This window comes from Balaenoptera musculus, chromosome 17 (genome assembly GCF_009873245.2).
Source record: "Balaenoptera musculus isolate JJ_BM4_2016_0621 chromosome 17, mBalMus1.pri.v3, whole genome shotgun sequence".
In the NCBI taxonomy this organism is placed as follows: Eukaryota; Metazoa; Chordata; class Mammalia; order Artiodactyla; family Balaenopteridae; genus Balaenoptera; species Balaenoptera musculus.
This window is the reverse complement of record NC_045801.1, coordinates 10,671,993-10,698,053: the sequence shown is the minus strand read 5'-3', so window position 1 is coordinate 10,698,053 and position 26,061 is coordinate 10,671,993. Positions and strand designations below refer to the sequence as shown.

The 26,061-nt window shown below is 45.1% G+C and overlaps 1 protein-coding gene and 1 non-coding gene across 5 annotated transcripts in view; one reads left to right on the top strand and one right to left on the bottom strand.

Moving 5' to 3' along the window:
- The window catches only part of ASAP1 (ArfGAP with SH3 domain, ankyrin repeat and PH domain 1), a 350,653-nt gene that overhangs the window by 203,257 nt on the left and 121,335 nt on the right, over positions 1-26,061 (bottom strand). The window lies entirely within an intron of this gene.
- LOC118883873 lies at positions 17,859-17,965 on the top strand. The gene has a single exon (XR_005017108.1). It is a non-coding gene; the product is annotated as a U6 spliceosomal RNA (small nuclear RNA).

The window sequence follows — 26,061 nt, the reverse complement described above, 5'->3', positions numbered from 1 at the left end:
ACATGTGCTCTGTCTGTCCCTCTGCTTCAGGCCCCTGCAACTAAGGCTGGAGCCCCCTCCCCGCCCAGGGGTTTTACTTAGTTTCTACAGTCTGGTAGCTTTCAAGGTTAAGTGATGTGGTTCAGGGAGGGTGGAAACAAAGAGCCCCACCCTCCTGAAATCTCACCAAGGAATCCACACGAGAGCAACTGGTGGTAAACAGGTGTTTGCTGGTTAAATTACGGTTTGGGAAAATGCAGTAAGGGGACAAGAGAGCAATAATCGAGTACCAACATAGTTACCACTTACTGAGCATCAACTATGTGCCTGGCACTGTGCTGGATTTCTTCGTATCTGTTATCTTCTAAAATCTGCATTCTGACTAGTTAACTATGACTGCCCCTATTTCACCGATGAGAAACCTGCCCAGCAGACAAGTGGCAGAGCTGGGGTTCCCACCAGTCTGACTCCCAAACGCAGGCTGTAAGCTACAGAAATGCAGTGGGACCACCTCTCACCACAGGAAAACCCTGGAGAAGCCCAGAGGCCTGCTGCTCCCTGACACCCATCACGTGGCTTCAGAAAGGGGAATCCAGGATCTGAGTTCACTGCTGTCAGAGATGAAGAGGTCAAGGAGTGGAAATGAAAAGAAAGGCAGCGCTAGAGGACAACATTCACACTGTTCTTTACGGAAAAGCCCACGGCCTTAAAAGAAGGTCACACCCAAGACCAGCCTTGATTTATTCACCTGTCACACATTTCACCCCACTGAGCCAAGGGAGGGGGAGAGGAACACTGGCAAAGCGACACACTCTTGCAGTTAAACCGGCCAGGGGGGCAGTTGTTTAGCCCGAAGAATCAGCTGACTGGGAGCTGAGACATCTGGGTTCTGGCCCCAACTCTCTCTGGGAGTTTGAGCAACTCATTTCTCTTCTCTGAGCACCACGCACGTATCTGCTGCTAAACCTTGTGTTTGGGGACGGGCGGAGGGATGGGGTGGACTTCAAGGGTTCATTCCACACTAACATTCGTAGACTCCAGGATTCTCAATAAATGACAGAGAGCTAGTTGATGAGTATGGCTACTGCGCAAGCAACCCAGTGCTTTAGCCCAAGGATCGAGAAACCGAGAGAAGGATAGCGAACCTGTAAAGCGGCTGCATCCATGAAGATGCCTTGATCAGCAGGAGGCTAATGAGCATCTTTTCAACATGACGTAGAACACAGATGAAAACCCAAGATAACAGGCAGGCAGGACAAGCCCTCATGTTCAGGAGCCAGGCACCATTTTTGTGCCCAGAAAGAAGCCATGGATTAAATATTGCTTGAATCTCTCTCTCCAGCCCTTTCCATCCCATTTCCCCTTCCAAGCCAGGCCACCAACAGCTCTCACTGGGTCATCGCTAACACTCTACAAACACTTGTTACCCTTCATTTATGCCCGTCCCCTCCAATCCATTCCCTGCACTCACTGCACTCATTCCACTCACTGCAGTCGGAGTGGTCCTTCTAAAAGGCAAATCACAGCACGCCAATCCCTTGCTGCAAACCTAAAGCCTTTCTGTTGCTCTGGGGACAAAGCCCTGCTGTCTTCCCAGTCCCATTACCATCCTCTCTCCCATCAAGCTCCAGGTATAACAAACACGGTTTCTCAAAAGCAGTGGGTTTCCTCCCACTCCTCTTCTTCAGGCCCCAGCTGAGGGGTCACGTCTCTGGAAAGCCTCCTGTGACCCGCTGTGGACGAGGTGGGTCCTGCCCTGGACTCCGGGAACACCCGCCTCCTCCCCATCACAGTACTTACAATGCTTCCCTGAGAATTCCTGTTTACTCGTCCGTCTCCTCCACCAGACTACAGGTGTGAAGGGGGCAGAAAACACATCTGTCTTCCGATCAGCTGCATCCCAGCACCTAGCAGAGTGCCTGGCACTTAGTATGAACTTCAGAAGCAAAACAAACAAAAATCTCTGTTGGCGAAATGAACGGCCTAATAACGGTGGGCTGTGGAAGGTGGAGAAAGAGGGCAAGCTAAATGGAGAAGAGGCTGAAGGGGGGTGGGGGGCAGGAGGGCGGGCAGGGTGCCCAATAGGGGATGTCTGCGCCTCTGCACGTCTGCCAGAGGCTGGGTGAGAATACGAGCCAGGGCACTGGCAATGGCAGAGGCTGTGAACCGTGCGAGGGCAAGCTGTGCGCTGTGCCGTGTGCAGATGCACCCACGCTATACTCTGTGGAGCCCAGGGACACTGAAAGACCGTTAGCTGTATTTCCAGCGTTTGGACGTGCTAGAAGTAGGAACGTTGTTTTAGTGCTGCACGTATGCATAGGGGGTTGATGATGTAAAAGTAGGTCACAAATAAACTCGGCAATGCTAGTAACTGGACACCACTAACAAATCATGTCTACTACCCTCTCTGCTGTGTGCCAGCACTATCTGGCATGATGCCCTCCCCTCCTTCTTTTTAAAAGATGCATATCCAGACAGGACATTGCTAGAAAACAACGATGTATGGGTTTGGCTACTATACTATTTAAACAGACGCTGCTGGCACTCCACATAAATTCTGACAAGATAGAAAGGCAGATTAAATGTTGCACTTCAGGAGTGGGGGGAAATGCAAAACGACTTAGGATTTAAAGAGATAGTAATCAGGAAGATGGAAACTGCAGGAACTTCCCAGAGCAAAGCTGAAGAAGTTCAAGATCAGCAGGAACAAGTGCAGCAGCAACGACAGAGTTCAGAGGAGGAGAACAAATTCCTATTAAAAAACACATTTAAAAACATTACATTTCGGGCCTCCCTGGTGGCACAGTGGTTAAGAATCCACCTGACAATGCAGGGGACACGGGTTCGAGCCCTGGTCTGGGAAGATCCCACATGCAGCAGAGCAACTAGGCCCGTGAGCCACAACTACTGAGCCCACGTGCCACAACTACTGAAGCCCGCGCACCTAGAGCCCATGTTCTGCAACAAGAGAAGCCACCGCAATGAGAAGCCCATGCACCGAAATGAAGAGTAGCCCCCGCTTGCTGCAACCAGAGAAAGCCCGCACGTAGCAAGAAAGACCCAACGCAGCCAAAAATAAATAAATAAATAAGTTTAAAAAACAAACAAACCAAAAAAACCCATTACATTTCAAGACCAGAAATGATGCGCTTCAAAGGAACAAACAGTATAAACAGCTTTCATACAAATCTTTTGCTGAAAGATTTGCTATGCTGAGTGGTCACTGCTACTTACATGAGGCCCTCCCTCCAGGGCAGAAAACCACCAAAGGACAGTGTGGACTGTGAAATGGGCCACTTCCACAGGAGATGGAAGTTAACTGAAGGAGGAGTCAGGCAGCTCCTTGAAAAACAATTTAGCCAAAACAAAGAATGAGAAACAAACAAGCTGTAACACATGCAGTGTCTTGGCCAAATAAGAAGAGAAAAATTCACACACACAAACACTGAAGTCGATACAAAAGGGTTACAAGTTCCCAGAATTTCCCAGTGATCAGGCCATGCAAACAGGCAAACAACAGACGTGGCTTCACCCTTAATTAAATGTGGAAGTTGAAAATCAAGCCAAGTTAGGACGTCTAAGTAAACTCACCCCACTGTATGTTTCTCCTTTTAAAGGAAAGGATAAAATTCTTACATTATTTTCTAATCTTAATTTTAACTTTTAAATTTTTTCTAATTTTTAGAAGGTTAGACTCTGCCCTGTGTAGCTGGAATAACCATACTGCAGAAGTTCTCCGTTTTAGCAGCACCTCAGAATCACCTGGGAGCTTTAAACTCCTGCCACCTAGACCCCTCCCCTGGAGTCTCAGATTTAGTTGGCCTGGGGTGTGGCCTGGGATTTTTAATAGTTCCCAGCATGATTCTAATGTGCAGACGAGGTAGAGAACCACACTCATATCATTTCTCAGATTCGCATGGCAGGTTCTCAATTTCTGGAACAGATAATGAAGCTGAAGGAACTCAAACTCGACTGTTCTATCAAAAAGCCTCACTGTAATTCCTAAAAAGAAAACATTTTTTCCTGCTTTACTATCCCCTTTCTTTTTTTTTTTTTTAATTAATTAATTAATTAATTTATTTATTTTTGGCTGTGTTGGGTCTTCATTTCTGTGCAAGGGCTTTCTCCAGTTGCGGCGAGCGGGGGCCACTCTTCATCGCGGTGCGCGGGCCTCTCACTGTCGTGGCCTCTCCCGTTGCGGAGCACACAGGCTCCAGACGCGCAGGCTCAGTAGTTGTGGCTCACGGGCTTAGTTGCTCCGCGGCATGTGGGATCTTCCCAGATCAGGGCTCGAACCCTTGTCCCCTGCATTAGCAGGCAGATTCTTAACCACTGCGCCACCAGGGAAGCCCACTATCCCCTTTCTAAACAACTGGATTCTTAAAATAAAAGTCCACCACTCGGTTGGCCCTTTGGCCAAAATAGAGAAGGGGAGACACCATCTGATCCTTTACGTCCCGTCTGGTCGGGGCTTCAGCAGAAGAGCATCTGTCAGAGAGTGATGAATAATCTCTAAGAAGGGGGCTGCCTGCACTTAAGGGCTGGCAGGGACCCTCCTTCCTTGCCATCCTGTGTCTGGAAAGCATGTAGTGCTGTCACTAAATCAAAACCCTGCCTGACAAAGCTATAACGGGGCTTCTAAGTGGAGAAATTCATTCCCTACGATGCATCTAAGGAGATGATGCCAAAAAGCCCATTAGTTCAGATGAGTGTACAGGGAACCAGCATAAACACGTCATGACAAGAAATAGTCACTTACATCTTATCCAGACTCTCCTAATGATAAGTGGCTCGCATAACTAATGAAGCTACCTTCCTCCACCTCCTAAGCAAGGAATGACATGTACCAATGCCTGCTCTTGGAGAAAACCTCGTTCTTTCAATATGTGTCCCAAACATGGCGCCTTCCTTTATTCCACCCACAAAAAAAATAGTGTGTTCTGCACAACAGTGGAAATTCCGGTGTGACTCTAATCCACATACATTGCTGCTCCTTCCCTGTTATCCAGTAGCATCTTATACACATTTCCATTATTAAACAGAAGTGAATGATAAATTGTGTTTCAGAATGATTCTCTAAGAAAGCAAGGCCTCTTGTCTACTGCGTTCACTGCTACGGCCTGCGCTCCTATAAAAGTGCACAGCACAGAGCTGGCACTGGATACAGAGTTGTTGAATGCAAGAAAAAACATCTGCTATCCTGGAGTGGTCATTGCTATTTACATGAGTCCCTCCCTCCAGGGCACAAGCATCTGTACAATGGTGTTTTTTCTTGCTCTGTTTCTTTCTTTATTTGATTAAATCTGTATTACACGTTCATTATGAAAAAAGTAATCATCTTTAAACTCCAGCATCCAGAGATGACTAATGCTCAACTTTTAGTGTATCTTTCCAAATTTTTCTTTATAGGTAAAATGGGATAATTCCTCCTTCCTGTGTTGTTTTATAACCTGCTATTTTCCACTTAATATATCATGACTATCTTTCCATATCAAGAGATAGGCGTATGTATTGTTTACTGTATTCCATTGATAGATTTCACCAAAGTTGACCTGTACAAGTCTCTGTTTTTGCCGATTCTAAACAAAGCCTGCATATAGGATAAAATTCACCGAAGTAGGATGTCTGGGTCAGAGATGCAAGAAGACTGTGACCTCCACGAAGGCAGAGATTACCCCAATACCCAGAGCCTGCTTCTTGTAAGTACTCAAATACTGACTAATAACCTCCATGCTCCAGGAGTTGACATTCCAAAAGGAGAGAAAGGCATGTAAATAAGTAACCCGGCCATGGCTGCGGTCTAACATGATGTATGACATTCACGCACTCACAGATTGACACATGCACTAAAGATTTGAAAAACCACGTATACCTTTTCACCTTAACCAGTAAAAGGACGCTGTACCAACCTTATATAAGAAAATTCTCTAACGGTTAAACATAATGGAAACCAGCCAGGGCTGCTAGTGGCCAGATGGGGTAGGGTGGGATGTGTGTCTGTGTAGGGTGCGTGGGGAAGGGGGCGCATTTTCCCCAGATACAGAATATGTGCCACTAAGAACAGCTATCTGCGCGGATGAAAGATAAATGCTAAAAATGAAGAGACAAAAATCCCAAACAAATAAAAACGCTGGCTTTTAAACCAACACTGCCAGCTGTTCTTCACACAAACAGGAAGAACAGATGGAGAGGGCAGGCCTCTACCGGGCACTGAAAAGAACAACCAATTTCTTTATTCAGATCCGCTGCCATCTGCCGGGGGAGGGGGGGACCAGACTCACGGCCACAGGAAGAAGGGCAGAGATGGACGCCAAGCCCTGGAGACAGACGCCACCTGGGAGGCGGGCGTGAGGGCTGGTGGCGGGGAGGGAGGGGGGAGGGGATCTAATGTTTCATTCCTTCATTAAGCAATGCTTCTCTGGAGAAAAAAGGGTTGGGGTCCTGGGACTAGGAAGCGCCGAGTCACCAGGGGACACATATCACTGTACCTTTCTCTTCTGGGGCAACCACATCAAAGGGGAGAAACTATGAGGAAATAAGGGACTAGAGACAACTATACAGAAACTTCTCAGAGGCCAGAGGCCATGGCTGCTTCATCTTTGTTGCTTCTACAACACTGAGTGACCTAGTATGCACTCAAAGGACTTTCACTGAATTTAAGTCACCAAGGAAACAAAGGAAGAGCATTTGGGTTAAAAACAGAAGAATCCATACATAATATAGAAGGAAGACTCCAATGATACCCCATACACTGGGGTGCCCGTGTCACACTCGGACTGAGAAGCTGCAGGTCGGAATCCCGGCTTCAGCCACTTACCAGCAGAATGACCAGAGGCACTAACATCTCTTAGCCTGTTTCTTCATCCACAAAATGGAATTTACAACACACATGGCTCCCGGAATTGCTGTAGGGCTGAGGTTCTCAAAGTACACGCTAAAGCAAAACTAAACGTGTATGCTTGACATCCTCTCTCTAGACTACCTAGGATATATTCGGAGCAGGGCTTCTCAACCTCAGCGCTACTGCCATCTGAGTTGGATAATTCTCTATTGTGGGGTGCCCTGTGTGTTGTAGGGTGTCTGGCAGCATCTCTGGCTTCTCCCCTCAATTGGTGACAATCAAAAACTTCTCCAGAGAAGCAACCAAGATGTCCTTCATCAGGAGAATGGATAAACAAACTGTGGTGCATCCAGACAATGGGATATTACTCCGTGACGAAAAGAAATGAGCGATCAAGCCAGAAAAAGACATGGAGGAACCTTAAAGGCATATTGCTAAGTGAAAGAAGCCAGTCGAAAAAGGTTACAAATCGTGCAATACCAACAACTGATACGTGACATTCTGAAAAAGGCAAAATTATGCAGATAGTGAAAAGATCAGTGGTTGCCAAGGATTCGGGAAGAGGGAGGGAGGGATGAGTAGGTGGAGCACAGGGGATTTTTAGGGCAGTGAAACTATTCTCTGTAATACAGTAACAGGGGGTACATGTCAGACATTTGTCAAAATCCACAGAATGTGCAACACAAAGAGTGAACTCTAATGTAAACTATGGACTGTAGTTAATAATGTTTTAACTGTTGGCGCATTAACTGTAATAAAGGTACCTCACTAATGCAAGATGTTAATAATAGGGGAAACTGGGGGTGGTGGGTTGTGATGGAGTATATGGGAACTCTGTACTTACAGCTCAATTTTTCTGTAACTCTAAAACTGCTCTTTTCAAAAAAAGATCTACTAATATTTTTTTAAAGTTTATGGACCAAAAAAAAAAAAAAAGTCTCTACGCTTTGCTAAATGTTCCTGGTAGGGGGGCAAGATAACCCTCACTCCCATTAAGAACCACTGATGTAACACAGAGTCCATTTTTTTTTGTTTAACTAAGAAAATGGTTCTTAGATCTTATGATAGAACTGAATATACATTAACCTTTTGCAGTGTTCAGAAAAGAGAACCTTGCATTATTATTTCTCTGTTCCAGTTCTAACTAGAAACAAACATCTAATCTCCAGGGAAAAAGTCCTATTAGGAAATCTGGCATATTCACCCTAAAAAGGAACATTATTCCCACCCCACAATTTCTTCTCTAAGTCTGCTCTTAGACTGATACTAAGAGTAACACCAGTATAATAGAAGAAAAAGAATAAAAACGATTTGAATCAGTCAATCTGATCACGTCTAGCAGAGGCTGTAATGACGGGGCAGGGCCTAAGCAACCTTCGCACCTCAGCCCTCCTTGCAGCATGATGCGCAATTTATATTTACACAACCACTGGGCTTCTAGCATCTGCCCACTCCAGTGGTTGTACCTGATGGTCTTATTTTTATCTCCATCTTGTTCAAATGTTTGCACGTTTTCAGTTCAGTGCAGGGGGTACATCACTAAGTGGATGATAATCTCACCGAAACTACTACAGTCTCCTAACCGGGCTCCCTCTTCCTACCCTGTACCCTCAAGAGTCTGTTTTCCAGAGTGGCCGGATGGATCCTTTCTAACCATTAAGTCAATCCAGGTTGCCTATCCTCAAAATTCTCCAAAGGCTCCCTATTCATTCAGAGCAAAAGCCCAAGTCCTTCCATTGGCTGCAGGATCCTACATGACCTGGCTCTCCTCCAGCCTCTCCTCCCACTTCTTCCTTGGTCACGTGACCTCCTTGCTTCTTGAACATGCCAGGCCTGCACCCACCGCCCACATCTACACAGCTCGCTCTGTCTCTGCTCCTGAACCTCCCTTCATTCTCTCTCTCGTACCACCTCTTTTTTCTTCATAGCCCCTTCTCACCACCCAACAAACTGTACACGTGCTCACTTCTTGACTGTCTGCCCCGTTAGTACATAAGCTCACAAACTATTATATACATGTGTAACTGAACTGCTTTACTGCACACCAGAAACTAACACAACACTGTAAATCAACTATATTTCACTAAAATAAATTTTTAAAAAAAGATAAGCTCAATGAGCACACTGCTTGGTCTGTTTCTTTTGCTCTATCCACAGCGCTATTCCTGCCACATTGTAGGCACTTAATTAATAACGATGGATTCATTCTTAAAATTAATCAATTAACTAAGTATCCCCATTTTGTAAGTGAGAAACTAAAGACCAGACAAATTATACTAGCTTTAAGTCACAATTAGCAAGTAAGCCTTGAGCGACTCCAAGCCTTGAGCGACTCCCCGTGCAAATGGATTTCACTATCAGCTGCCTCACTGGCCCCGACAACACCCTAGGAAATGCATCACGGGGATCAGTACTGAGAACTTCACATCCAGCATCCCCCCTGTAGCTATTCCAAAGCACTTTATTAGCTATTTGGGTTCCTCATACTCACATGGGTCTCCTCGCTCACATTCATCACTTCTTCCCAGACAACATTCCCGCAAGGTCCTTTGCCTACAGTCCTAACACCATCAGGGGAAGCCATGACTTGTCATGATTAATCAGGACCCTGAGGTCAGAAAAACCTGGTTCCAAGTTCCATTCAGCCACCGACTGACTATGAGACCTTCAACAAGGTTAACCTAGTTAAGCCTTAGGTTCCTCACCAGAACAGCAACAATAATACCAGCCTTCCGGAGTTCTTGGGAGGACTCAGAATTAGATATAGAAAAGCCTTAGTACTGCAGGGAATCTAGCAAAGAGCAAGCACTTACTATGCATTAGCTTTTATTGTTAAGTATTATTTAGCCAAGTCATTCACTCACTCAGAGATCTGTTGACTTATATTAATGCAAGTCACTATAAATCCTAAGTGACTCCCTTCTACCAGTCATTTGGATAATGGCTTTTCTTTGATGCCCCTCTCCCCACATTGACAGTCCCTTTAGCTTTTGATAAATGTCTTTTTTTTTTAAGCCACAAAATCAATTTGGAAGCAAAGAGAAAACCTTATCCATTATCATTAGCACAAAACCCCCAAGGAGTCACGTGATCAATTGGTCAAAGGTCTGAGCTAAGCTGGTCCTTCAACTCCTCTTAAACTTTTTACATTCAAGACCAGGGGATGGAGGCCAGTAACCCCAAGGTACAAGGAGGAACAAACCCAGCTCTTTGCACAAGATTAAATTAGCAGATGTAAGGAAAGGAAAGGAGCTGGGAGACTATTTCATACGTATATTTAGGGTACACCCTTGAAGTAAATGTCAATGAACCACATAAATCTGTTAGCACTCATAATGCACAAACCATATAGCTTGACATTTATTTCTCTTCTCCATCTCTAGGTTTTATCTCTATGGGACTTTTCCTCCTCCAATTAAAAATTTAAGTCTTCCAGGGCAGAGACCACCGAGCCAAACAAAACAAGAAACGTAGTTCACCACATGTGTAGTCGCCCTAGTTCAGAGCCTCTGCACAAGATGCTCCCACTGTCTGGAGCTCTGGGGCCCAGCCAGCTCTTCTCATGCTGCTCCTTCTCACACCTCAGACGCAGCTCAAGGGTCATGTCCTCAGAGGCGTCCCTGGGTGACCCTACTAAGCCCTCCAACCCCTGCTCTCTATCAAGGTCACCTGGTTTGCTTTCTTCAAGGCTGTTATCACTACCTGAACTTATCTTTACATCTGTTTGCTCGATCTGCCTCCCCATAAAATATGCTCTCTGAGAAGACAGGGATTTTGTGTTTTTCCAATGCTCTAGCCCCCAGCACCTAGAACAATTACTATTGCATAGTTAAGTGCTAATTTCATATTCCTTGAATAAATGAATATAGTGAGTGTCCTCAGGAAATAGTATTTAACCAACTGAAGGTCACAAATTTTTATCTGATCCTGTGGCAAAAAATAGAGGGTCCCAAAATGGGGGCTGCTGACCTATGGCATGTACAACCTACAGCAGTGGGCCAGCAGACTCAGGTCTAAGCCACACCAAACAGACCAGGGATGTCTGCTCCTGTCTCCAGTGGTTCAAAGGGGTCTAGATGTCCTATGCAAACTCATAAAAATCTTATCCGTCACCTGCCTCTGGTTATTCTCTTATTTTCTTTTCCTTTCCAGTACCCAACCTTTTCTCCATGAGAAAGAAATATATATACACATGTGTATAGTGCTTGACAATTTAACTGTTTCCCTACCTCTCATTTGATCTTCTAACAGCCTTGCGAGGTAGGAGAAACAGGGATGAGCATCCCTCCATCTCTAATTTGTCGACGAGGAAACCAGAAGACTCAGGGAAGTAAAAACACTAGCCCAAAGTCACAAAGGAGTAAGTGGTGACGTTGGACTTGAAAACAGGTGTTTCTGGCTCCAAAATGCTTACTCCTTCTACTATAGTAAGCTGCCATTCCAAATATATAAAATGCATTTTTTAACTTCAAAATTAAAATACACTTGAGAGAAATAGCATTTGCACAGCTTCACTGAGTAGCTTCCTCTCTCAAAAGTTGTCTCCATCTCCTGACACAGAATTAATTTAGGAAATGTTCACATTTTAAATCCATAACTCAATTTGCTCCTGGCAATACATTCCAGAATTTATAACACTATCACAAGCTCCTTTAATAATTACAGAAATAGTTTATATACATATAACTACCCATCTTAATAAGTTTTACAAGTCATACCTTCAAAATTCTACTCCAAACTTAAAATATATTCCACAAGCTAAGATTTTCAGTTGCCCAATTCAAAATATAAGATACTAGAGTGTGTTCCCCAATTGGATTATAAAAATAGATTCTCAAGTCCAAACTCAAACTCAAAAATAACCAAGTCCATGATATGATCCTAACGAGAAGTGTGAATATAGGCAAACCCAAAGGATGAAATGAACTATCCAATAAACAAAATGTAAATCAAACAGATTAAAATCAAGCTGTACATTTATGATGCTGCATGTGTGTCTACATAAAATAATTTGACCCTTCAGTATAAGATACAAATATTCTTTTAAAAATTATTGTGGGATATTAAGCAAAAATTCACTGAGTACAAGATCTTTTGATAAAACAATGCTATGTAGTCAAGTTTATTTATTAACATTAGCATCAGGGAAGGAAGAGAGGAAGGAAATCACAAACCAGGATAATTCAGAAGTCATTTTTGTAGTCTTTTCAACAACAGATTTAGTTTTTTCAACAAGTACGTTTTTGATGGTGTGCTAAACTCTGAGATTATCCATTCTAGGAGTGCCCACTGTTTAAAAAGCACAGGGCTGGGACTTCCCTGGTGGTCCAGTGGTTAAAACCTTGCCTTCCAATGCAGGGGGTGTGGGTTCAATCGCTGGTAAGATCCCACATGCCTCAGGGCCAAAACACCAAAACATAAAACAGAAGCCAATATTGTAACAAATTCAATAAAGACTTTAAAAATGGTCCACATCAAAAAAAAAAAACAAAAAAAAACTTAAAAAAAAAAAAACAACCCACAGGGCTTCTTTGGGATACAGTCCTTACCTAGAAGAAACTCAGTCTTGGAGGGTAGAATGGTGGGCAGAGAGAGACAGGGAAACAAGTCATTTCAGCAGAATACATCCTGATACACAAGTGAGTTGCTAGCAAGTGAGAGGGAAGCGCTGACCCAGCGCAGTCACACAGAAGCATGGCTGGTGGCCAGCGAAGTATGAGGGAGACGTCAGGTGACACGTCGCCCAGCCTGGCCTCCCGCAGCAAGGAGACCCGGACAGGAGCACGAGCCGGGAGCCGGGCTGCAGCACAGGCGAGCGTGCACCTGCTTCAGGGGATGAGGCGACAGGAGCAGTCGGGCCCGGGGAGGGATGGGGCTCAGCCAGGAGGGCCTTAGCGCTGCGGCTCTCACTATGCGAGCCCCGCGGGGCCACTCTACGGAGACAGTGGCACAGTCAGGAACATGGACATTGGATGCTTGTGGACATTCCTGACACCTCACTCACGACTGGGGGAAAGTGGGAAAACTCAAGGCAAACTGACTTTGGCTCTAAAGGAAGCAAGCAGGAACAGATTTGGGTTCCTTCAAAGGTAGACTTTTAACACTAGTGAATCTGAAGCTGAGCTGCCCCATGGATGCAGGGCTGTGTCCACAAAAATGGAAGACGTGACCAACTTCAAATGTCCAGTTTTCACAGTGGAACAGTCCCAGTGCTACCACCTACCAGCCATGATGACTTGGCACACCCTTTAATTTCTTTGCCTCAGTTTCCTCATCTGCAAAATGAGGATAATATTATCTGCCATAGTGAGGTTTTTGGGAGGGGAATGTGGGAATGATTAAATTATAGAATAAATATGAAAGGACCTTATAAAATCTAACTCTCTACAAATGAAAGAAATAACTTATTATAGGCTCAGCTGATAGCATTATGGAACAGCAAATTATCAGAAGGGGGAAGTAGCTTCAATGCATTAATTAAAATTAAAAGGACTGTTTTAATTAAAAAAGACAGATTAGCCCATACAAAATAACCACTTATTTTTAACAGCACAAAACCACCTCTCAACCTCTCCTTGACCCCAGGAGTCATCAAGAAAATACTAGGCCAGACAGGGGTGAACAGTGTAAACTTCATGGTGATGGATGTGTCACGAAGTGAATTAAACCACAAAGCCAATTAAGTCATAAAAGCAGCGGTAGTGATATAACTAGACAGAAGGTTCAGAGGAGCACCTCTGAAAGATTTCATTAGCTAAACCACAAAGTCCTATTGAAAAGCACACCGGTAATCTAGTTAAAAATGTGTCACTTTATTTATAGATTCCATCACCAAAGCATATATTCCTCAAAAAAAAAAAAAAATCTCTGAAAACTTTCTGGAACAGGCAACAGGGCTGTTCATGCCCGCTGAAGGAAATAAGGCAATAATCTGTTTAAATTCTGCCCACACTCAACAAGAAATTTTCTTAATGGGCCCAATGCAGAAACTGTCCCAGTTTCCCTATGCATTTCAGCTTTACTATAAATAAACAAGTTTCACGTGATGCCAGCAGAGTGGGTAGAGGACGCTTTCCTGGCGAACACATTGTACTAGTTTGGGGCTAAGACCAGCTGTGAGGGGGACAGTGTTTCCTTAATGAGGTTCCTGCGAAGGGCCATCAAGAAGGAGGCGGATTTGTCAGACTCAGCCGGAGCTCCTACTGTGGCGAGGACAGTTATTCCGTGAAAATACCGTCTAGGGCAGGCTGTCAGAAACTGCACGAGGGGCCTGGTAAACGAAGCATCTTCGCTGTTCAGACCACAAGTGACAAGTGCGCTTCACCGAAATGCCAGCAGCGGTGATCTGACTGGTAGAGGCGGGGGTGACTTTAAAACTCTCTTCCCTATATTTTGCTCTATTTTCATTTACCAACGGCCATATTTTGTAAAATTAAGAAAAAATATCCACACAGATGCAAATTTTGTAACATACAGAAAATGTAAGACTAAAACACCAAAGGCCAATTCCAACACCCAAAGACAACCTCTACCGACTCTGTGTTCTATCTCCTCCTAGTCTTTTTTCAATGCATATGCTTTTTTTTTTTCATTTGTTAAACCATTATTTTAAAGGGAGGGCAAAATCAGCAATATATCCCATATGTTACTTATAATTACAGCAAGCAAATAAACACAACACCGCAAATCAACTATACGTCAATAAAAAGAAAACGAAAACAAAAAGCAAGGTTGTTAGGCCAAATGATCATAAACCAAGTTAGATCATTAAAATTCTATTAAAAACAGACAAAGAAACAAACAAAAACTCCAGCTAACAATGGCAAAATCTTTAAGCCATGGTAATTTAAATATGACTCATAAAAAATTGCTATTGATTGTTCTCCCTCCCTCTAAATGAGGAGATCCAAACTTAGCCTGGAACATGTATGTGCAAATACAGTCTTGCTTATTCACCTTATTAAATTCTAAATGACCTCCACCCACTGCAAAGATGGAAGCGACGCGCCTACTAATCCCTGCAGCTCAGCTCCTGACCTTGGACACTGACGATGCCTTTGAAAGGGAGCTTGAACAGGACCCAGACCAGAACAAAACTTCATCTCACACACGTGAACAGAATATGACATCATTAAAAGGAGGAGGCAACACACCTGGGATTGTGGCTGAGAAAGAAACACTGCCACCTGCACCAACTCCCAGGTCGCCTCCCTGTGCTCGTGAACATCCTCTGCGTTAGGGACGTTTCCGAGATAAAATACAGTTGTCTTGGTTGATCACACCGAACAGTGTTTTAGTCCAGGAGGTCCCGTGTACACACACTTAGAAGGCTTAGGGCAGATAAATGGCTTGTAAAAGGCCGCAGTGAGCTCTCACCAGCCCCTTTCACATACGTTGATGTTTCAAAGAGACCAGTACGTGTAAAACACCTGGCCCAGGTCCTGGCACCTAGCAATGCCATCAGTAAGCGGAGGCAGGTAGATGTATCTGTACCTCAATCTGTATCTTACAGACTAACCCGACGTTTACATTTTTATCTCTAAAGTGAATATAAGTTGCTCACACATGAGGCTGATACTAGCGATCACCACAGACCACCTCTCCTGACTGCTTTTTCTTAGCCGTGGTGCTGAAGTTTTCGCTTAACCACTCTGCTATTCCAGCTACCTTCCTGGAGCCACCCGATACCAGATTTAAAGAGTTGAACAATGGAATACAATGACACGACTTTCTTAATTTACACTAGTGATCCTTGGGCATCTGTTTAATGTCACTAAGCCTCAGCTTCCTCATCTGCAAAATGGGGATAAATGGCACCTATTTACTCACCTTAGAGTGAGGATTAAATGAGAACACACAAGTCCAAAATGCTCTACACAGTGGCTGGCACAAAGAAAGCGCCCAGTAAAGGTAGATGCTGCTCAAGCCTAGGCAGCTTCCTGAACTAACCTTGCTCCCTAGGAACTTAAAACCACCGTTGCTAGGAAAATACAGATCCGCTAATAGAAGGAAAGAAATCATGTCACCTGCCAAGCTACCAAGGAAGACCACTGGGAGAGACTGCTGCCACATCTTCCTACACGAATGCCACCGGGGGTAACGCTTCTTGCCCACTCTGGCCAGATGTCTCCTTCCACACGAGGGCACCCCCCGGTGTGACACCCCTGCCTTTCTCCTGCTCCCACACTCACTTGATCCAAGAAGAGGCAAAGTAACTGGCAAGAGGGGATGTGAAGCTGAATGCGCAGAGCCCAGTGAGGGAGCCGCTCACCTTCTGCTCTGCACCTCCAACGACGCTGGGAAGATGAGTCTTTCAAATCTGGAGCTCAGTGTCAGCAAGTCTCCTCACCCACAGAGAGAAGCCAAGCCATTCAATACAGGCTTTACCAGTCATAAAGATGCTCTCTTTGGCTTCCATTTGCCTTACTCCTTTGTCTTATTTCACAATTTAGCCCAAAACTTATGTAGGAGAGAACCCACTTACTGGGCCTCCTCCAGTCCCAACAAATGCGTCATTCTTTCTTCATGGTTTGCAGATTATTTCTCACACTCTTCCTGAAAAATCACAATAAAAACAAATGTTCTAGCTGACAGCCATGTTCGCAGTTTTAATTTTTTATGTCTAAACTGAGTATCAGTTATAAAGAAGCCTGGAGCCAAAAAAGGAGAATTAATAAAGGAGCAGCATGAGCTACAAACACTTGGTTTATAAAACACTTTACCTTATTTCTTGCTCCATGCGTGCGTGCGTGTGTGTGTGTGTCTGCGTGTGTCTGTGTGTGCGTGCATGCGTGTGTGCATCTGTGTGTGCATGCGTGCGTCTGTGTGTGTGTGTCTGTGTGCGTGCGCATGCGTGTGTGTGTGCGCGTCTGTGTGCGTGCGTGCGTGTGTGTGCGTGTAATAAATGGAGCTCCAGGATGTTAGAGCAGAATCAGCCAGTCCAGTCCCCCAACTCCATACATGAGAAAACTGTTTCAGAAAGGTTAAACAATGTACTAGAGGTCACAGAGTTTTGGTCAAAACAGAAAAGCTCAAGCCATAATCTGTCCAATCCACCCGTTTTGCATATGAAGAGACTAAGGCCCAGCAAAGTGGACAAAGTAGCAAAAAGGGCAGACTGTGGAGTCCCGTGCTCTCTCCAGTACATCACCCTGTCTCTCTAGTTCTTTCCAGCCTTGGTTGAGAAGGGGACCTGGTGACATGGCACCTGATCTTGCCGACTATCTTGAGATGAAGGACAAAGATATGCCAATTTACCTTCCTACGCTTTCAGGGACTATAAAAAGTGTTATTCTGCCTTTAGATGTTCAGGCCAACACCACTGGACTTCACTTGCCAAACGGCTCTCCCTTCCAATGGCAGGGGTCAAGTTCAGATGGCTAAAGGAGGCCAACCTCTGCTGCTAGACCACGGGGACTCTGAGTAAGTACCAGGGCCTTTTTGGTCCCCGTGGAGAAGGGGGTGGCCTTTTCCTTGCCAAGAAAAAACAGGCGTTAATTACTGGAGGCCCCTTTGGGGTCATTCCAGAGTTGCCACTGCATAGCAGGGCACGTTAATTCACTGTGTCATCTTGTGGATGTAAGTCCCTTCCTCTCTCAGGGCCGCAGGGACTGGATTAGATGATCGTTAAAGCTCCTTCCTGAAATAAAAATGTTTTATTGTATTGTGAAAGCAAGGGCTTTCACTTTAGTACGATGGGACATTTGTACATCAACATCCAACTCAAATTCTACATGGAAACACGTCTTGGTCTTCTGCTCTTGGCCTAGACTGAATAGGTCTGTTTTTACCTTTATTCAGAAAATAAAGATATTAAATTGGTTGGTCTTAGACAGCCACATAGCTGAATGTTGCCTAAACTGTGCGTGTGTGTGTGCGCACGTGTGTGTCATTAGCCAGTAACAATTTGTAGTTTCCTGATTTCCGCTACATCCCGCTGCCCCCCAAAAGCACTATTTTAGGCATATGTGTCATGGCAATAAACAGTTGGTGGTTCTGGACCAATGCACCTGAAATAAACTCCAAGAAAGTTTATTTCGTGCTCGCTTCGGCAGCACATATACTAAAATTGGAACGATACAGAGAAGATTAGCATGGCCCCTGCGCAAGGATGACACGCAAATTCGTGAAGCGTTCCATATTTTTCCAGAAGGGAGTGGCATGATATACTTAAAGTGATGAAAGGGAAGAACCTACAACCAAGATTACTCTACCCGGCAAGGATCTCATTTAGATTTGATGGAGAAATCAAAAGCTTTGCAGACAAGCAAAAGCTAAGAGAATTCAGCACCACCAAACCAGCTCTACAACAAATGCTAAAGGAACTTCTCTAAGTGGGAAACACAAGAGAAGAAAAGGACCTACAAAAACAAACCCAAAACAATTAAGAAAATGGTCATAGGAACATACATATCGATAATTACCTTAAACGTGAATGGATTAAATGCCCCAACCAAAAGACATAGACTGGCTGAATGGATACAAAAACAAGACCCATATATATGCTGTCTACAAGAGACCCACTTTAGACCTAGGGACACATACAGACTGAAAGTGAGGGGATGGAAAAAGATATTCCATGCAAATGGAAATCAAAAGAAAGCTGGAGTAGCAATACTCATATCAGATAAAATAGACTTTAAAATAAAGAAAGTTTATTTCACTCAAAGAAAGCAGCTATCACAGGGCTGGAATACTACTGTGAATCTAAAGTTAAGAATAAAGCCTTCGCTGACTAAACAAAACAGCACAGGCAGTAAAGCTAATACCTTGGGGTGAGAGCAGTGCGTTAGAGTAGCAAACACTCACCTGATGTTAAATTATCAGATGATGCACCTCACACTTCCCTGTATTTTGTTCCTCCTGAAACTTGCTAAACCCAAAGATACGTTAGATAAAAACTGGCTGACAATACCCGAACCAACTCGCCAACCTTAACATCAGAGAAAGAAAGAGACTATGAGAAGAACACAGCAGGCATTACACACCTCTTAATGCAAGTAAACAGCATCACTACGCAGTACCAAAAAAAGGAAAAAAAATCAAATTTGATTTTTGATTAAACTGCTAGGTCGGTACAACACGTTCAACACCACAGGGATGCATTCAGCGAAATCCCAGCAAAGAATGTGGTGAATTCTACAGGACAAATGAACTGTTGCTTTAACAAATAAATAATTAAGGGAAAAAAGGTGGGTGGGGAAGCGCAAAAAGATCTACCAAAATGACTGTCTGGCTCTTATCTGAAAGTTGATTTAAACAAACCAACATTTGAGACCACTGAGGAAATGTAAGCACTGACTCTTTAATGATATTGAAGAACTACTGTTTATTTTTAAAGTGAGATAATAGTATTGCGGTGATTTTTTTAAAAGAGCCCTTATCTTTAAGAGATGCATACTGAACTACTAACAACGAAATACCATGGCTGGGACTCGCGGAAGAACCCAATGCGGGCAGCAGTGAAACAAGAGTGGCCGTAAGTTGATCCTTGTTGAAGCTGGATGCTGAATACAAGGGAGCTCATTATCCCCTCTGCCTTTTTGTGTATTTTGACATTTTCCAGAATAAAAGGTTTAAGAAAAAATGATAGACATAGGTGCAGATGTGTGAGTTCTGCCAAAATTACAAAGGGAATGAAAACAAAGAAATTCACAAGCCATCAATAACAGCCTCCCACCTTCACTTTCTTAACACTCAGCTGTTTCAAGGCTTTAAGAGTCAATCCTTCTAAATGGCCTGGTGAGTCCTATGCAGCGAGTGTTTCAAGGTGCAAGAAGCGCCCTGCAACTTTTGCTTTGCTGATTTCAGTGGCCCTCAGAGTGCGGTGCCTGGAGCATCAGTATCACCTGTGCGCCTGTTAGAAGTGCAAGTTCTCAGGCCCTGTTCCAGACCCTCAGACTCAGAAACTCTGGGGGTGAGGGCCAGCAAGGTGTTCCAACAAGCCTGCTAGGTGATTCTGATGCATCGTAAAGTTTGAGTTAAAACTGGATGTACCTGGCATGAGAATAACTAAGTTAACAAACTAAAGAACGCGGAAAGGAGGAGGGCTGAGTACTAACCACTTAGGTGCCAGGCTGATGACCGAGAAGTAAAAAACCCTATAGCCTACAGGTCATTTTTAAGTAATTTTGGTGGGTCCCCAAAATGAAATATAGCCTCCGTACCCATCCACTGCCACCTTCAACAAAATAAAATAACCTTTAAATAAAAAATGTTAAAGGTCCACCCCCTTTCCTCACCTTTGGGGCCCTCAGTCTAAATGAGATCACATATAAATTTAACTTCTTTCGAAATCTCATCCCTTGGAAAGGAAACTGCAGTTCTGCTTTGTAATAATGGATCAGAGAAGAACACCGATTTAAAGTACTGCCTTCATGCGAATTGACCGTAGGTTATCTGCGGAGTTACAGACTAGCCTTGTGGTATTCTCGTATTACAGCTATACTGCCCGACTGTGCAGGTGCAATTTGAAAATGGGAACCTCTTGTTGGGTGGCAGATCGCATAATCAATGTCCTCACAGAAACCAGAGGTTTCAGTTAAAGAAAAAAAAATAATAACTTCACCGCCTAAAACTATCAACCCCAGAATATTCAAAGCTTATGAAATTTTATGTTAATGTCTGCATTCTGAGTAAACTAAAACACTCGTGGCTCAATACCATCAGCTCTAGAATTTGCAGAGGGAAAAGGACACAAACCCTCCCACGTGGAGGCACCCTCCACCCCGTCTACAGTTTGCCACGTCACCGGTGTCCTCTGCTCTCCCGACACCAGCACAGCCCTGCAAGCACACACTTTTTTGCAGTCCACCCCTAGGCTAGCAGGCAGCCCACCAACCACCAGCTTAGTGTGACAGGAAGTCAATTTGAAAATACAAGCACTGCACGTAAATGAGCATTATCGATGAAAGGCTGCAATGAGTCACCCTCCATGGCCCCCTCGAGCTGGTCAGAAGAGGTCATTTTTTAGAAGAGTCATGGGCAAGGCTCTCTCACTCTGGGTCAAAAAGGCGAGTTTGCTCCCCACACTCAAGAGGCTACCTCATACAACAATGCAACGCAGCCAAAAATAAATAAAATTAAAAAAAAAAAAAAGAGGCCACCTGAGTGGGCAAAGCAGTCAGGCTGTGACATCCTTGCCTTTATTTTTTGATCTTCATACCATTTTTTATGAGGCTCTCACAACACTCTGAAAAGATGAAGAGGAAGGAGAAGAAGGTGGAACATGTGTTAGGCGCCAGCTGTGTTACCAGGCCTGTCGCTGGGTTCCTTATGTAGCTAGACTTTACACTGCGCCATTTCACAGATGAGAGAACTAAAGTTTGCAGAGGTAACAGACGGTCCCAGGACGACATGTTCTGACCCTAACTGTACAATGGGGAGGTCGAGGCCCAGAAATAGGAAGTGGTGTGCCCAGGACGACAGAGCTGGTACCCAGGCCGGGGATCACACACACCCAGGCCTGTCCAGTCCTGACGCCTGGGCCAGCTCCCTGCACGATAGCAAGCTGCGTGCCCAGAGGCACCTGGGAGGCTGGAACCTGCCTAAATCTGCACAGTCCAGCCAGGATGGGGTTGCTAGATCATCAACCTGCCCTAACTAGTGCACAAGGAAGGAGCTGAGCCACAGATGACACCAAACATCACCAATCGAAGACTCATGCAGATGCAGTCGGGATATGCAGACAACTGTTTCAGCCACAGCAGATTGACTAACTAGATTTTGTTCAGGCCAAGAACTAAATTCATTTGCTTACTATGAACCTCTACACTTGAAAAAAGAGACAGACACTGGGTTCCAACCTCACATCTTCCACAAGTGTTATAACTGGGTGACCTCGGAGACTAGGTTTCTGATAGTCAACAAGTAATGTCTGCTCCATCGCAGTTTTATTATGAGGATCAGAGAAGAAAATGCGTGAAGAAACTCTGTAAACCATAAAGCAGTACATAAATGGAAAGAATTAACATTACACACCAGCTGGGCAGGTGGAGGGTTGTATCAGGGAAGTGTTGGGCAGCCCCTAATGATGCAAGGGGACAGAGAGCAGTCATGCTAGGCTTTAAAAAAAAGAAGAAACAAAACCAAAAAATGTGCCCACTCCACAAAACGGCTACTCCCTTTGCACACAAGCAAGAGAGATCATGTGAAATAATTCTCGTGCTCTGTCCGGGATCAGAGTTGAGATCTAGAAACCGAAAGGTAAAACTGGGTCCCATGAGGTAAGAGCCAGGAACTGGGGTCCAAGGCAGGGGCAAGTCTCAAAACTAGGACTACTCACAAACCATGTTTCTAATGAAGACAGAGTTGCAAACAAGTGGAAGGAAAATCCTACAAGGTGAGTAGAGCACAAGGAAGAGGCTCTTCTTCCTCTCTCTACAGAGATGGAGCCACTCTAGGTCAAGTCGAGCCAAGGAAACAGGTTGCCCTGTGCATGAATGAGGAGCCCACAATGGAACACCTTCATTAGCAGGGCCCCCGCCTCCCAAGTTCAGGGGGACAGACACGCCTCCTGCCAACAGGTGGCCCACCCAACTGGAACTTTCAATGGAGTGCCCATTACCACGCATGGCACACTGGGGACACTCGAAAATGCAAGAAATGCAACAGAGACCCAAATGAACTCACTCACACTTCTGCCTATCCATCATTCTCACTCTCCCTAACTTCCAAACGCCAGCTCCCTTTTCTCTTCGCAATACAGCTACCGCCCTAGCCCTAGACATAAACCCCCCTCGCCTATTCCGTCCTTTTCATTCTTACCTGGTTTAACACCTCGCCTCACCTCCCTGCCATCTTTAGTCAATCCCTTCCAGTGCCCTTGGGGTCTCTTCTTTGCTGAGGATCAATTATCCATCTCTTCCACGGCTGGAGAGAAGGCACTTCTGCCTTTTCACTTCCTTCCCTCAAGACCTACTCTCAAGGCAGGCTAGTCCTTTTACGACTGTGTGTTCCCAGCCACAGGTGCACCTGCGGTCACTGTTACACCATCATCATCCCACAACCTTCTCTCCTGAGGTCCGTGCCAACTGTCTTCTGCCCCCGAGCCCCGGGACACCAGCACTTCAGTAACTGTGCCACCTACCCCACTCCAACATCACTCTCAGCAACGTCAGGACCCACATGGGTGACATTCAACCCCGACTCCCTCCCCACGATGCCACACTGAGCTCCACCTCCTCTCCCCCTCCGACGTGGCTCTGGGGTAGACAAGGCCGACTGCCTGCTCCAATACCCATTCCCCGCTTCTCCTTAGTATCAGAAACCCAGTTTTCAGCAGCTGTTTTGCCACTGGGAACAAAAGACTCCATTTCCCGGTCTTTCTTGCAGCCAACTGTAGCCAATAAGGTGTAGTGTTATGTGGGTTCTGAGAGAGAAATGACTCATCTGGGAGCAGGGGGACCTCAATTTTTCCTTTCTTCTTTAGCATCTACCTCTCAGAAAGGACAGCTGGAGCTCTAGCATATATCCGGAGCCAGGAGATGAACCTGAGGACGGAAGCCACGCGCTAAAGAGGGTGGGGACAAGCAAGAGAAGACGGAGTCCCCGATGGCACCACAGACCTGGCACACCCAGCCTACATCTAGACTCCTTTGAGGTGAGAGAGAAATAAATTACCATGTTTAAGCCTCTCTTTACTTGTTCTTGTTTTTTTTCCTGTAATATGCAGCTCAACCTACTCCTAACTATTACAGGCCAGTGATCAAATAATGGCAAACGATGAAATGGCCAGGGGTAGGGTCTCCAAAACAGCGATTTATGAAGAGGGGTCCAGAGAGATTAAAGGCCAATGTTTCCTAAGCTTTTATCAATACAGGATACCCTACTGAATGTTCCAGGCCCCACTACCATGTGGTACATTATACTACAACTTCAGACTTTATTCCTTTTGTCTGTAATATAACCTTTTTGGAAAGTACCACAGCTATGTTAAAAAGAAAAAGTACACCTCAAAAAAATGTCTTTCAAAGAATAGCAAGTGAGGGGGCTTCCCTGGTGGCGCAGTGGTTGAGAATCTGCCTGCCAATGCAGGGGACACGGGTTCGAGCCCTGGTCTGGGAGGATCCCACATGCCGCAGAGCAACTAGGCCCGTGAGCCACAACTACTGAGCCTGCGCGTCTGGAGCCTGTGCTCCGCAACAAGAGAGGCCGCGATAATGAGGCCCGCGCACCGTGATGAAGAGTGGCCCCCGCTTGCTGCAACTAGAGAAAGCCCTCGCACAGAAACGAAGACCCAACACAGCTATAAATAAATAAATTAGTTAAATAAATAAACCCAAAGTTTAAAAAAAAAAAGTAAGCTGAAATATTAAAAAAAAAAAAAAAAAAAAGAATAGCAAGTGAGGGTTCGTTTTATTCTTCACTCACTCACCCCCACATCATCACATGCTTTTGTCCATACAGCCAAAGTGGTCATGATAACCTCCTTCTCAGCCAAAATCTGGCAAGAGCGGATGGCCCTTGCAGGGGAAAAAACATCTCCACGATAAACCCAAAAGCCGTAACGTACCCTCAGGATTTCAACTGCTGTAGGAAAAGGGCTGAACTCTGATTGGCTGAGCCACCCCTGAGTTTCTAGGATTCCACCATGGAGTAATTCAGAGGAAGGAGAGAAGGGCTTGGACAGACTCTGTGAACCAGGACGAGCCTGCATCCTACATGGATGCTTTTTATAGCCTCCTCCCCCAAATGGGAAAGGCAAGTCCATCACTCATGCCTCCACCAGAACCCACACAGGTACTATCCTAACACCTTCACAGTTTACTGCACTTCACCTGGAAACCAGTTAACTTCACTGTGAGCATTTGAGGCCTGGGGCTCTACTGCCACCCTGTTTGTGTTACTGGTGCTAAGAGTGCCTGGAGCATGGCAGAAGTTCAACAAACGGTCACTGAATCAATGGATAAAAGTACACATAAATCAGACTTCCCTGGTGGCGCAGTGGTTAAGAATCCGCCTGCCAATGCAGGGGAGATGGGTTCGAGCTCTGGTCTGGGAAGATCCCACGTGCCGCGGAGCAACTAAGCCTGTGCGCCACAACTACTGAGCCTGCGCTCTAGAGCCCTCGAGCCACAACTACTGAGCCTGCGTGCCACAACTACTGAAGCCCGTGCGCCTAGAACCAGTGCTATGCAGCGAGAACCTACCGCAATGAGAGGCCTGTGCACCGCAATGAAGAGTAGCCCCTGCTCGCGTGCAGCAACGAAGACCCAATGCAGCCAAATAAATAAATAAATACATAAAAAAAAAATAAAAATTGATCCTTTAAAAAAAAAAGTACACATAAATCAGTGAGCCAGACAGGGAGTTGTATGTCCACTCCTGAAACCTCAGCCCACCATCCTGCATACTTCACCCCTCAGTCTCCCACACTGAAGGCTGCCAACCTGGGTCACAGTGGCAAAGAGATGAGCGTGGGATGGGGGAAGCGGGGGGGTGGAGGTGAGAGCCGAGGAAGGACTGGTGAAGAAATGGTTGCTGTGTTATTAGTTACTTTTACAGAAAGAGCTAAAATCAGGAACAGGAAACGGTTTGCAAATGGGTGTGCAGAAAGCACCCACTGTTAAAGAGTTTCTATGACAGGACGAAAGGGGAACGCACTTAAGGGTCTGACGGAATTCATGGAACAGGTGGTGTTTTTCTTAGGAGGAGCACTTTCAGTGATGTGGGGTTAGGGACACACGAGGAGGGCCAGTGTGCCGGGCACCGGAGCAGGCATCTCACGCACCGCCCCGCCATCCTCACGACAACATGGGAGCCGGGCTAAGGGCCACTGACATGACAGTTAGGAAAAGGCTCAGCGTTTACTCTGCACTTGACACACCATCCTACTTAATCCTCCCAACAGCCCAGGGACGGGGGCTGTCACTTCCTCTTAGAGATACGGCAAGTGGAAGTCAGGCTCCTTTCCCAAGGTCTTAAAACTGCAAGGTAGTCACAAGGGGAAAAAATTTTTTAAAATTTTTTTGGTAATTATGTAAGGTGACAATGTTAACCAGCGTTACTGTGGTGATCATTGTGCAATGTACACAAGTCTTAAATCAGTATGTTGTATATCTGAGACTAATATAATGTCATAAGTCAAATATACCTCAAACAAAAAACTGGTACGTGACAGAGTTGCGGTTCAGCCTATGTTTGTCGAACTTCAAATAAGGACCAATCACTCGAAAAAAACCCTTTCTTCTCCATCTTGGAAATAAGACACTGAGTCAAACCAACTGGAGGGAGAAAGGTTA